The sequence below is a fragment of the Cervus elaphus genome, chromosome 19, assembly GCF_910594005.1.
Source record: "Cervus elaphus chromosome 19, mCerEla1.1, whole genome shotgun sequence".
In the NCBI taxonomy this organism is placed as follows: Eukaryota; Metazoa; Chordata; class Mammalia; order Artiodactyla; family Cervidae; genus Cervus; species Cervus elaphus.
In genome coordinates this window covers 25,764,621-25,777,614 of record NC_057833.1, presented here as the reverse complement: position 1 = coordinate 25,777,614, position 12,994 = coordinate 25,764,621, and the positions used below count along the sequence as shown (strand labels likewise).

At 35.6% G+C, this 12,994-nt stretch overlaps 1 protein-coding gene across 1 annotated transcript in view; it reads left to right on the top strand.

Annotated features, from left to right (window-relative positions):
- Window positions 1–12,994, top strand: part of SPATA16 (spermatogenesis associated 16) — a 244,465-nt gene that overhangs the window by 55,091 nt on the left and 176,380 nt on the right. The gene's annotated exons all lie outside the window — the stretch shown is intronic.

Sequence of the window (12,994 nt, the reverse complement as noted above, 5' to 3'; positions counted from 1 at the left end):
AAATTAGTAATAATATTTAATAAGATATCATCAATAAAAGACAATATCAAGTACAATACTATATGAACTTAGCACAATGCCAAACACACAGTCAACACTGAATAACTGCTGGCTATTATAATTACTGTACAAGAGCTGACTTTGTATGTGATAATACATTTACTTTATAATATAAATAATACCTTGAAACAAGCACACTATTAACATTATCTTCATTTTAAAATTGCTATCTTTATGAGCTGAAATTCCTGGGCAAGAAGGAAGGAAGATTTATTGTATTAATTCATCTCACTCCCGCCATATTTCTAATCTGCTTTGCACATCAGATAGCTAGAGTTTAGGGGTATCCCTGAAAAAAACCCTGAAGGTTAATGTGTATCATTTACATGCTTCAGAGCATAAGCAAATTACTGGCTGGTCAGATCAAGGTGAAACACAGTAGAAGGAACCCACTGTGGCCACACCTCTATTTTAAGGCTACTTGAAAGGGAAAAAAAAAAAAGATTGAAGCATAGCTATTTTAACAAATAGGAGTAGGAGTGATTAATTACTTTTTACTGTCATTCAACAGCATGTCACCCAGGGAGTAACCTCATTTCTCCAATTCCCATAAATTTAATAGAGGTCACATCTTGGCCTACTTGGCTGAAAAGCACTGCTCCTAAAACCCTGATGGTACTTTTAAGTTCACTGATGTGTGAACATAATTCTCTGCATCTCTCAGCCCCACATACTCTCTCTCTCCCAGGGAGACACTTTAGTAGATCTATGTGGCACTATGTGGAAAGTTACAAGGGATGAGCTCTCTGATTCATTCCTCTTTCATGTAACAAGATGAGAGAAAATTTAAAACCAATGGGTGTTATTCTATGGTGTAGAGATTCTTTCCAGTCTGTTAAGAGAGTATAAAAAGATATTTATTAAAATTGAAAACTATTAGTTACGAGACCCTTGCAGTATGAACATTTATCTAAAAAGAGACTGTAAAGATCCCATTGACAAATTGGCAGGATATGATGGTGGTTAGCTCTTGTGTCTAAACCCATCCTTCTATATGCATTAATCCACAGGAAGATCATTGCAAAGGTCTGCCAGGCACCAGGTAGGATTTTCAAAAACAAAGCCTCAAGGAAGAACAGATGATAAAAAGCAGACTGTCACCTATATCTACTACACGCCCAACTCAGAGACACGGGGCTTTTTGCAGCCAGAATGGCAGCAGTTCCCCACTATGCTCAAGGACTCATTTCTGGGGCATTCCACTATTAGTACTCTCTTTTTATATCTATGCATAAATGTCAATTCTTTCAACATTTAGGAAATGGAAATTGATAAGCAATGGTTTATGTCCCCTTGAGATATGGATGAGAAGAAGATGTAGTAAAAGAAAGAGCAATGAATTCTAGAGGTTGAAGTTTGTTTTTGTTTTTTTCTCCTTACGATTCTCCAGGCAAAGGAAGTTCTATATGTAAGTTCTAATAGTACCAAGGTGAGCTGCAAGGAGAACCAAGAAATAGCTACCAACTCAATCTCGAGTATTTAGTTTGGACCAATCTCTTGTGCAATCAGGCCTTAGAAAAGATTCTACACCGTAAAAAGAAGGGCAAGCATTAAACTCAGATGGAGTACTGAACTCACATTTTCCAACAGAAAAACCATTGGAAGTTTACATGAGAAGTTCTACTGAATGGCTAACAAGGGTGCTGCTGCTACTGCTGCTAAGTCACTTCAGTCGTGTCCGACTCTGTGCGACCCCATCCCTGGGATTCTCCAGGCAAGAACACTGGAGTGGGTTGCCATTTCCTTCTCCAATGCATAAAAGTGAAAAGTGAAAGTGAAGTCGCTCAGTCATGTCTGACTCTTCGCGACCCCATGGTCTGCAGCCCAGGCTCCTCCGTCCATGGGATTTTCCAGGCAAGAGTACTGGAGTGGGGTGCCATTGCCTTCTCCGAGCAAGGGTGCTAGGTACTAACAATTAAAAAAAAAAAAAGTATTGAACAGAATAATTTAGGACAAGGAGGCTGATGTGGAGGAAAGAGAACTTTCCATCAAGTTTAGCCCCTGGGAAAACCACTAGATTTCTTTTGGCATATGTTTTTTATGTTTTTTAAAACACACTGTATAAGTTTCAAGAGGTTATCATTATAATTCAGCATCCCTATACACTATAAAATGGTCACCAGCACAAGTCTGTTTACCATCCATTATCATGCAGTTGACTTTCTTCCCCCACAGGTTTCAGTATTTGTCAAATGGGACAAACTGTTTTATCTACTTTATGGAGATACTAAAAAGTTAGATGTAGTTATATACAAGAAAAAGTCTCAGAAATTATAAAAATTCATCAGTAATGAAGTCTTTAAAATCTTTCCTATTTTCAATATTGTCCTCTATATTTCTGATCTGATACTATCACTTATTCTTTACATATTGCTTCTAGTTTAAAATTTATGCTACAATTTAATTCTCAATTTCTTAATAATTTTATTTTCTTCAAATCCCTATCTCACTGTTTCAAAGTAACAAATGAATACTACCTTTTCAAATTATCTTATATATTTTGATTCAAGGGAAGATCTTCAGGATTCAGCATTAGGCTTTCCAGCCTCTTAATCTTTGGCTTTATTCCTTCTATACTGGCTTTTTTCTCAGAGGTTTGTCCCATGTAGTAAAGAAGGGTCCCTCAGCATTGAGCTTCTGCAGTCATAACACCTGTACCTTGAAAAAGGCTACCACGTGGAGTAAGAGGCAATTCTTTAGACAAGTTCAAATTTGTAGGATGGGGAAAGAAATGCAGAACATGCAAGAACTCCAGGCACCCATGACTGATTTCATAAAAATAAACAAGAAAAAGAGTAAGAGCATAAAAGACAAATGGTAAAGGGGCTGACAAATGGTAAATAATCCACAAATGATGAAATATAAATGACTAACAAATATGCAAAGTGGTCTAGTCTTACAAGTAACCAAGGAAAGCAGGTGGTAACATTTTGAAGAATAAGAATCACACATTTTCTTAAAGAGCTATTGGCAAAAAAAATAGGTGGAAATAAAAGCTGTGAATTTTTTTTCCTAAGTAAAGCACACAACACACTTCTATATGAGAAAAGCTAAAATAAATGAGTTAAGTATTAATTAAAGATATTAGTTTTTAAAAGAAGTACAGAGAAACAAAACAAAATCCCTTAGGAAAGCAGAAGGAAAAATAACAAAGCCAACGTAAAAACCAAAGCAATGAATTAGGAAGAAGAATATGAGAATTAATAAATTAAGAGTATGTTTGTTTTAAGAAAACAAAATCAAACCCCTGCAATTCCAATTAAGAAACAGAAAACAGAACTATATAGTACTGAGAGTGAAAAAAAGAAGGACACCACTGCTACACAGGCATTTAAGATGTTCTAAGAATATAATGTTCTTCACTATAATGACAGATTTTAGAATCTGAATGAAACAGATAATTTTCTAAGAAAATATAAATTAACAAAATTAATATAAAACATTAAACACCTACACATAACAATAATCAAATTAAAAAAAAAGGAGGTTAAAAAAGCTGGGCTGAAATTTTTTAAACTATTTCCAACTGTTCCAGAGTACTGAAAAAAATGGGAATCTTTCCAATTTGTTTTATATGGCCAGCATAAGCCTAACACTAAAGCGTGGTACACATAACTCAAAATAAATTATATATTTGGAAAAAACCTAATTAAATATACACTAAGTGAAAATAAATCTATATGAATTAGAATATCTCAATTGTAAAATGAATAAAATTAATGAAGGGTATACATACACATGGCCAATACATATGAGTGCTTGCTTTAATAATCAAATTAAAATAAGGTGTCTTTGTTGCCCATGTGATTAGCAAAGAATAGATTAAAACATTGCTAATACCTAGTGTGCATGAGGATATACGAAAAACAAGACACTTTGTTGGCAAAAGTGTAAGACTTTTCTGGAAAGCACTTTCATGTTGTATATTTTCTAAAATATGCTTTTTGGGATTGTAATGTCTATGCCTGACTCGGCAATTCCAATGTGTAAGAGGACATTATAACAGATAAAATATGAAAATTTAGAAATGATCAAATTTGTGAACAAAGATGTATACACAAGGCTATTCACTGTATATTATTTATGACATTAAGAACTCTCAGTATCTCTGGAGAAATTTCTCATTAGGAAAAATATTAAATGGGAATCTAGTAAAATTATGCAGCCATTTGAAAAATGGCATAAATTTATATTTATTAATGCCCAAGATATAGTCAAAGAAAGAAACATAATACTATGGAGAATGAATAACATCATTATAGTAAATGGAATGATAAATACATAGGTAGAGGATTGATCAATAGATAGAAAGCTAGGTAAGATGGAGATATCCACACCAATATCTAACATTTAAGAATGGTCATTCTTAAATAATGGAATTGTGAATTGTTTTCTCTTCATAATTTCTTAATTATCTAAATTTTTAGCAATTTAATAAAGTTCTTTTCATTATCTGTGGCAAAGAACCAATTCTTTTCAGTTTTGTCCCAATCTGTTGCAGACTGATATTTTAATAAACAAAGTAAAAAAAAAATTACTAGAAAAAATGAAGGGAAACATCACACAAAAAATACAGAGCTAGCAAAGAGAGATGAGAAAGCCTTCTTAAGTGAACAATGCAAAGAATAGAGGGAAAATAATAGGATGGGAAAGACTAGATATCCTCAAGAAAATTAAGAGATACCAAAGGAACGTTTCATGCAAAGATGGGCACAATAATGGACAGAAACATCAAAAATCTAACAGAAGCAGAAGAGATTAAGAAGAGGTGGCAAGAATACACAGAACTGTACAAAAAACGATCTTAAAGACTTGGGTAACCACGATGGTGCGGTCACTCACCAAAAGCCAGATATCCTGGAGTGTGAAATCAAGTGGGCCTCAGGAAGCATCACTACAAACAAAGCTAGTGGAGGTGGTGGAATTCCAGCTGAGCTATTTCAAACCCCGAAAAATGATGCTGTTAAAGTGCTGCACTGAATATGCCAGCAAATTTGGAAAACTCCAAAGACTGGAAAAGGTTAGTTTTCATTCCAATTCCAAAGAAGGGCAATGCCAAAGAATGTTCTAACTACCTTATATGAAACTACCTCGTTTCACATGGTAGCAAGATAATGCTCAAAGTTCTTCAAGCTAGTCTTCAACAGTATATGAACCAAGAACTTCCAGATGAACAGCTGGATTTAGAAAAGGCAGAGGAACCAGGGACCAAATTAGCAACATTGTTTGGATCACAGTAAAAACAAGAAAATTCCAGAAAAACATATCCTTCATTGACTACATGAAATCCTTTGTCTGTGAGGGTCAGAATAAATGTGGAAAATTCTTGAAGAAATGAGAATATCAGACCACCTTACTGGCCTCCTAAGAAACCTCAATGCAGGTCAAGAAGCAACAGTTAGAACTGGACATGGAACAGTGGACTGGTTCAAAATTGGGAAAGGAGCATGTCAAAGCTGTACATTGTCACCCTGCTTATTAAACTTATATGCAGACTACATCATGTCAAATGCTGAGCTGGATGAATAACAAGCTGGAATCTAGATTGCCAGGAGAAATATCAACAACCTCAGATATGCAGATAATACCACTCTAAAGGCAGAAGGCGAAGAGGAACTAAATAGCCTCTTGATGAAGGTAAAAGAGGAAAGTGACAAAGCTGGCTTAAAACTCAACATTTGGAAAACTAAGATCATGGCATCTGGTCCCATCACTTCATGGCAAATAGATGGGGAAAAAATGGAAACAATAGCATATTTTATTTTCTTGGGCTTGAAAATAACTGCCAACGGTGACTGCAGCCATGAAATTAAAAGACATTTGCTCCTTGGAAGAAAGATATGACCAACCTAGACAGCATATTAAAAAGCAGAGACATCACTTTGCCAACAAAGGTTCATATAGTCAGAGCTATGTTTTTTTCAGTAGTCACGTATGGATGTGAGATTTGGACTATAAAGAAGGCTGTGCCCCAAAGAACTGATACTTTCAAACTGTGCTGGAAAAGACTCTTGCAAGTCCCTTGGACTGCAAGGAGATGCAACCAGTCCATCCTAAAGGAAATCAGTCCTAAATATTCATTGGAAGGATTGATGCTGAAGCTGAAACTCCTACACTTTGGCCACCTGATGCGAAGAACTGACTCATTGGAAAAGACCCTGATGCTGGGAAAGTTTGAAGGCAGGAGGAGAAGGGGATGACAGAGGATGAGATGACTGAATGGCATCACCGACTGAATGGATTATGAGTTTGAGCAGACTCTGGGAGCCAGGGAAGGATAGGGAAACCTGAAATGCTGCAGTCCATGAGATTGCAAGAGTCGGACATGACTTAGTGACTGAACGACAGCAATTTTATTATAATTCAACAGATACAATATTTCTCTATCAAAGTACTGTGACAGTTTCTAAATGCTTGCTCTCTGTTTTTGTGCATCAGTAGCTCATGAAGTGTCACCATGTAGCACTGACGTAGTGATTAAATACACAGACTCCAGGGCCAGGCATCTAGGTGTAAATTCAAATTACTAACACTGTAACCTGAGAAGATTACACTCCAGTTTCCTTGTCTGGAAAATGAGTAATGAAAGATATGCACTGAATATTTGTCCCTCCAAAATGCATTTGTTGAAACCTAATCCCATATGGTGTGATCACTCACCTAGAGCCAGACATCCTGGAATGTGAAGTCAGGTGGGCCTTAGAAAGCATCATTGCGAACAAAACTAGTGAAGGTGGCGGAATTCCGGTTGAGCTATTTCAAATCCTGAAAGATGATGCTGTGAAAGTGCTGCACTCAATATGCCAGCAAATTTGGAAAACTCAGCAGTGGCCACAGGACTGCAAAAGGTCAGTTTTCATTCCAATCCCAAAGAAAAGCAAACCCAAAGAATGCTCAAACTACTGCAGAATTGCACTCATCTCACACACTAGTAAAGTAATGCTCAAAATTCTCCAAGCCAGGCTTCAGCAATACATGAACCGTGAACTTCCAGATGCTCAAGCTGGTTTTAGAAAAGTCAGAGGAACCAGAGATCAAATTGCCAACATCCGCTGGATCATGGAAAAAGCAAGAGAGTTCCAGAAAACAACTATTTCTGCTTTATTGACTATCCCAAAGCCTTTGACTGTGTGGATCACAATAAACTGTGGAAAATTCTAAAAGAGATGGGTATACCAGATCACCTGACCTGCCTCTTGAGAAACCTCTATGCAGGTCAGGAAGCAATAGTTAGAACTGGACATGGAACAACAGATTGGTTCCAAATAGGAAAAGGAGTACCTCAAGGCTGTATATTGTCACCCTGCTTATTTAACTTATATGCAGAGTACATCATAAGAAACACTGGGCTGGAAGAAGCACAAGCTGGAATCAAGATTTCCAGGAGAAATATCAATAACCTCAGATATGCAGATAACACCACACTTACGGCAAAAAGTGAAGAGGAACTAAAAAGCCTCTTGATGAGAGTAAAAGAGGAGAGTGAAAAAGTTTGCTTAAAGCTCAACATTCAGAAAACAAAGATCATGGCATCTGGTCCCATCACTTCATGGCAAATAGATGGGGAAACAGTGGAAACAGTGTCAGACTTTATTTTTCTGGGCTCCAAAATCACTGCAGATGATGATTGCTGCCATGAAATTAAAAGATGCCTACTCCTTGGAAGGAAAGTTATGACCAACCTAGATAGCATATTAAAAAGCAGAGACATTACTTTGCCAACAAAGGTCCATCTAGTCAAGGCTATGGTTTTTCCAGTGCTCATGTATGGATGTGAGAGTTGGACTATAAAGAAAGCTGACCACCGAAGAATTGTTGCTTTTGAACTGTGGTGTTGGAGAAGACCCTTGAGAGTCCCTTGGACTGCAAGGAGATCCAACCAGTCCATCCTAAAGGAGATCAGTCCTAGGTGTTCATTGGAAAGACTGACGCTGAAGCTGAAACTCCAGTACTTTGGCCACCTCATGCAATGAGTTGACTCATTGGAAAAGACCCTGATGCTGGGAGGGATTGGGGGCAGGAGGAGAAGGGGACGACAGAGAATGAGATGACTGGATGGCATCACTGACTCGATGGGCATGAGTTTGAGTAAACTCCAGGTGTTGGTGATGGACAGGGAGGCCTGGCATGCTGCGATTCATGGGGTCACAAAGAGTCGGACACGACTGAGCGACTGAACTGAACTGAACTGAACTGAATCCCCTATGTGATGGTATATGGAGGTGGGGACTTTGGGAAGTGATTAGGTGTCTTGAAGGTGGAGCCCTCTTGAAGAGGATTTGTTCCCTTATAAAAGAGACCACCCCCCCCCAAAAAAAAAGAAGACTCTCAGTGAGCTCTCTGGTTCCCTTTCTGCTATAAACATTGTTCATGTATGGATTTCTCTGTGAACTGAAGTCTTTATTTCTCTGGGATAAGTGCTCAGTGTGTACTTGTTGAGTTGTGCAATAGTCACATGTTTAGTTTATTAAGCAGCTGACATACTGTTTTCATCACTGGCTATACCATTACATTCCCATTAGCAAGGTGTGAGTGATCCAACTTGTCACCATTTTGATGTTGTCACTACTTTTTAGCCATTCTACTAGGTGATATCTCACTGTAGTTTTAAATTACATTTCTCTGATGGCTAATGATGTCAAACAATAAACATGTTGAACATCTTTTTATGAGTCTATTCACCATCAGCATGTCCTCCTCAGAGAAAACTCTGTTCATGTCTTTGCTCACTTTCCAACTGGATTCTTTTTTTTTTAACTGTTGAATTTTCAGTGATTTTCCAGGGCAACTGAGCAAAATATGTTGTAAGATGGAGTATTTTATATATATGTTGACTACATTTGATTGGTTAATGATGTTTTGAAAATCATCGGGATCTTTGCTGACTTACTTTCTAATTTTTCTATCACTTGCTGAGAGTAAGAATATCGAAATATCCAACTATAATTATAACGTGAGTAATGTTTTAGATTTCAACTAAAAACATAAAAATAAAACTTTGTAAGAAGATGGGACTATTATATACAGCTATAATTTATTAAAAAATATGAAAATTATGTTAGGAAATATGCAAGAAATTAATGGCAATTAAACATGGTAATAGAGTTATGGGTAACTTACTCTCCATCTTTTTTTTTTCCTTTTGTAATTTCCTGAACAATTAAAAAGCTTAAAAATTTTCCAACTGAATGATATATACTGTAATTTGTAGATAATTGGTAGCTAAAATAATGTCTCATTTTTAAAGATTTATTGTTCTTTCCTAGATCTGCAAGGATCACTCAAAATTATGTCCCAGGAGTATGGTGGGCAAACAGTCATCATACAATATTCTATTAAATGAGAATCTATTAGCAATATCAATCTTACTAATGATGAAACTAATTAAAGAAAAATGTGTTGTTGTATTTTTAAGAATGGGACCCATAACATAAAATTTAATCTTGGTTTTTTTCTGCTATTATTGGGCTTTCTGTTATTTTTATCTGTGTTTTTAAACAAACTTTGAAATTCCATTCTGCCACAATTTCTGAAAATAGGTTTGATATTTTTTCTTAAAACAACTTTGAAATACCTTAGAAAAAGCTTTTACAACTTTTTATAAACTTTTAATAGCTTTTTATAACTCTGAAGTATTATCAGGCTATTTTCAGAAAACTATCAAATATATTTTGTAAAGTATGTATTTTTAATTAAAATTTTAGCCTGTGATTTTAATTTACTACTGAAATTTACTATTAAATTTTGAACTTTTAATATCCAGTTTCTCATCAAAACAACTATACCCGTAAGAATTTTTACTTCATTTTCCCTAAAAAAATTATGCTTTTAACTTGTCCATGCTTCCTTTTAAAACAAAAATTTAACACCTAACTTTTGTTTTCTAATTCAAAGTCTTCTCATTAATTTACTATATTAGGTAGTTTAAAACTTTTTATTACCTTGTTTCCATGACTTTTTTCACAAAAAGCTAAAGTGTATAGCTTTAGACAAATACAACTTGAAATAAGTCACCCTTCCTGCATGCAAATAAATACATCTCATATTAAAGTCCTTGATCTTCTAGAGAATTCACTTTGTTAGTCTTCACAAATGGCTACCTGAAATTTTAAAATTCAGCAACATATCTGAAATGTCCTTTATAATTCAGAAACCAGTACTTTGTCTATATTTTCTATATTTCTACCTTTAACATCAACATATTTGTAACAATTTGCCTTACTGCAAAGCTTATTTCAAAGACACATCACTTTGGCAAACAAATAAGGTAACCTTTGATAAAATCAGAAAGTTCTCTATCTTACAGTACTTGATTGATAAATCACGATCACCACAAATACACAGGCTGCGTGTTTTTCCATTTTAATGTGAACTGAAAAATTATTATTGTCTTTCCTTGCTTACAGTTTGGTTTTATAAAGTATACACACTGGAGTGTTAAGATTGATCATTTTATTCCTTTTTTTGGCCTTGAAACTCATAGAAGTAGAGACTATAGCAAACATTAGAAGATCAGGCACTTATTTTTCACTTTCTTTCAATGTTCACAGACAAAGTCTTAATGTTATTAAACTTGAAGGTCAGCTTCCTCTTGCCATGTAGAATCTGAATGTCCTTGTGGAAGTTACTCCCCCAATGGCCCCTGTATTCATCCCACAAAAAGTATGCCTGAGAAAGGAGCTGTATCTGCTCTATCACACCTGATACGAACAAAGAGGTGGAAGGGGAAAAGGACACATACAACGTGAGGCTTTTTCTTTTACGTTTAAGATTTTAAACAAACAGGCTTCTCTGTCTCTGGAATTCTCCAGGCAAGAATACTGGAGTGGGTAGCCATTTCCTTCTCCAGGGGATCTTTCTGACCCAGAGATCGAACCTAGGTCTCCTGCATTGCAGGTGAATTCTTTGCCATCTGAGCCACCAGGGAAGCCCAAGATTTTATGTGAAAAAAATCCATGAGATTTGAGCGTTTAAGATTTTGGGGAAATATGCTGATTTAATTTAAAGGATAAAACTACTCAGGAAAGTCTAGAATTTTAATACAATGATATGCTAACAAATGACACTACATAATTTCTACTTATGTTGTTTTCCACTGACTTTATAAAAAGCTGTGGTATCCAAAAATATTTTTTTCTTCCTGCTGCTGCTGCTGCTAAGTCGCTACAGTCGTGTCGGACTCTGTGTGACCCCATAGACGGCAGCCCACCAAGCTCCCCCGTCCCTGGGATTCTCCAGGCAAGAACACTGGAGTGGGTTGCCATTTCCTTCTCCAATGCATGAAAGTGAAAAGTGGAAGTGAAGTCGCTCAGTCATGTCTGACTCTTAGCGACCCCATGGACTGCAGCCTACCAGGATCCTCTGTCCATGGGATTTTCCAGGCAAGCGTACCGGAGTGGGGTGCCATTGCCTTCTCTGTTTTTCTTCCTAAACAACCATTATTTTAGGTATCTCAGGGTCGTATAGGATCAAACTGGTAGAAAAGGAGATAGCTTGCTGTCTCAAGCTATCATGTTCAAATTATAACACTTTCTTAAACTATATTTTAAAGTCTGTTTACAACCACACTGACATTTGTGAGGTCAGACTCTCAGGAATAGTTACTAAATCACTGTTAAATACTTTGTCTCTATTGTTATGAATTTTATCAGGTAATCTTTATAGAGCATCAAAATTTAGCCTTGACAAAGTAATTTACAAATACTGTGTATCTTCCATAAAAGTCTTTGTTCCCCCACCTTGCCCAATAATTGAGAAATGTATCCTGAGAGTCCTCATAAGAACATGAATAGAAGTCGACCCTTTTCTGAAGGGCAATTAGAGGGGGAAAAACCTTTATGTCTGATTATGTATCCATAGTTGTATGGGAAAATGAATACTAGATTATAAAGAGCTCTCATAATTAATAAAAAGATTAACACATCAATGGAAATAGGCAAAGAATACAAAAACAGGAATTTACACAGAAATAAAAATAGCCAAAATTTATTAAAAAGACCTATTAAATTAAACCAATTTAATTAGACCAAATTAAAATGTAAGGGTGGTATTTTTTTGTCGATTACTAGTAATTAATAAGTATTTATTGACTGAATGTATATAGTAAACAATTTCTCCCATCTAATTGGAAAAGACTTTTAGGAATATGTGTAAATCTATGGCTGATTCATATCAATGTATGACAAAAAAAAAAAAGAATATTGTAAAGTAATTAGCCTCCAACTAATAAAAATAAATGAAAAAAATAAAAAAAATAAAAAAATAAAATATGACCAATACCATTTCACTCATCTGCTCAAACTCTGGTAGTATCTTCTCAACTCATTGAAAGTAGTAGTCAATAAAAAAAAAAAAAATGATATGAATTATCATAGTTGACAGAATATCCAGGTAGTACCAGGTAACTACCAATTCAAATGAAGGATGTAAAACATCTAGATTTAAGAGAAACACATTTTAGAACAGAGCAAACCCATTCTCAACCTATCTACACTTTAAAAAGTAGACAATAATGTTAATGTAAATGGCAAGGCAACCTCAACTTAATCTACAAAAGAAAATTAGTTTAAATAACATTTTTTTAAAAACAGGATTTAGAATACAAGAAATCTTACACGGAGATATATACAAAGAGGTACTAATCCCCAAATATTACTACCCCTGGTGAGAAAAGCGTACAGGAGATAGAAAATAGCAAAGAAGCGGATATTCTGAATAAGGTCACTAATTAATGGTGGAGTCTCTCCTCCCCCATCAGCCTCGATTCTCAGGAGCAGTAGAAAACTCTAAGGCGGAAAAAAAGTACCGATCTATCCTTGTCATATTATTGATACTTCCTAATGTTTGGGGTTCTCTCCCCAAAATTAATTATTTTCTTCCTCTACAGTTTCTCTATGGTGCCCAGAAACCATTGACTTCCTGGAATTTTTATTAA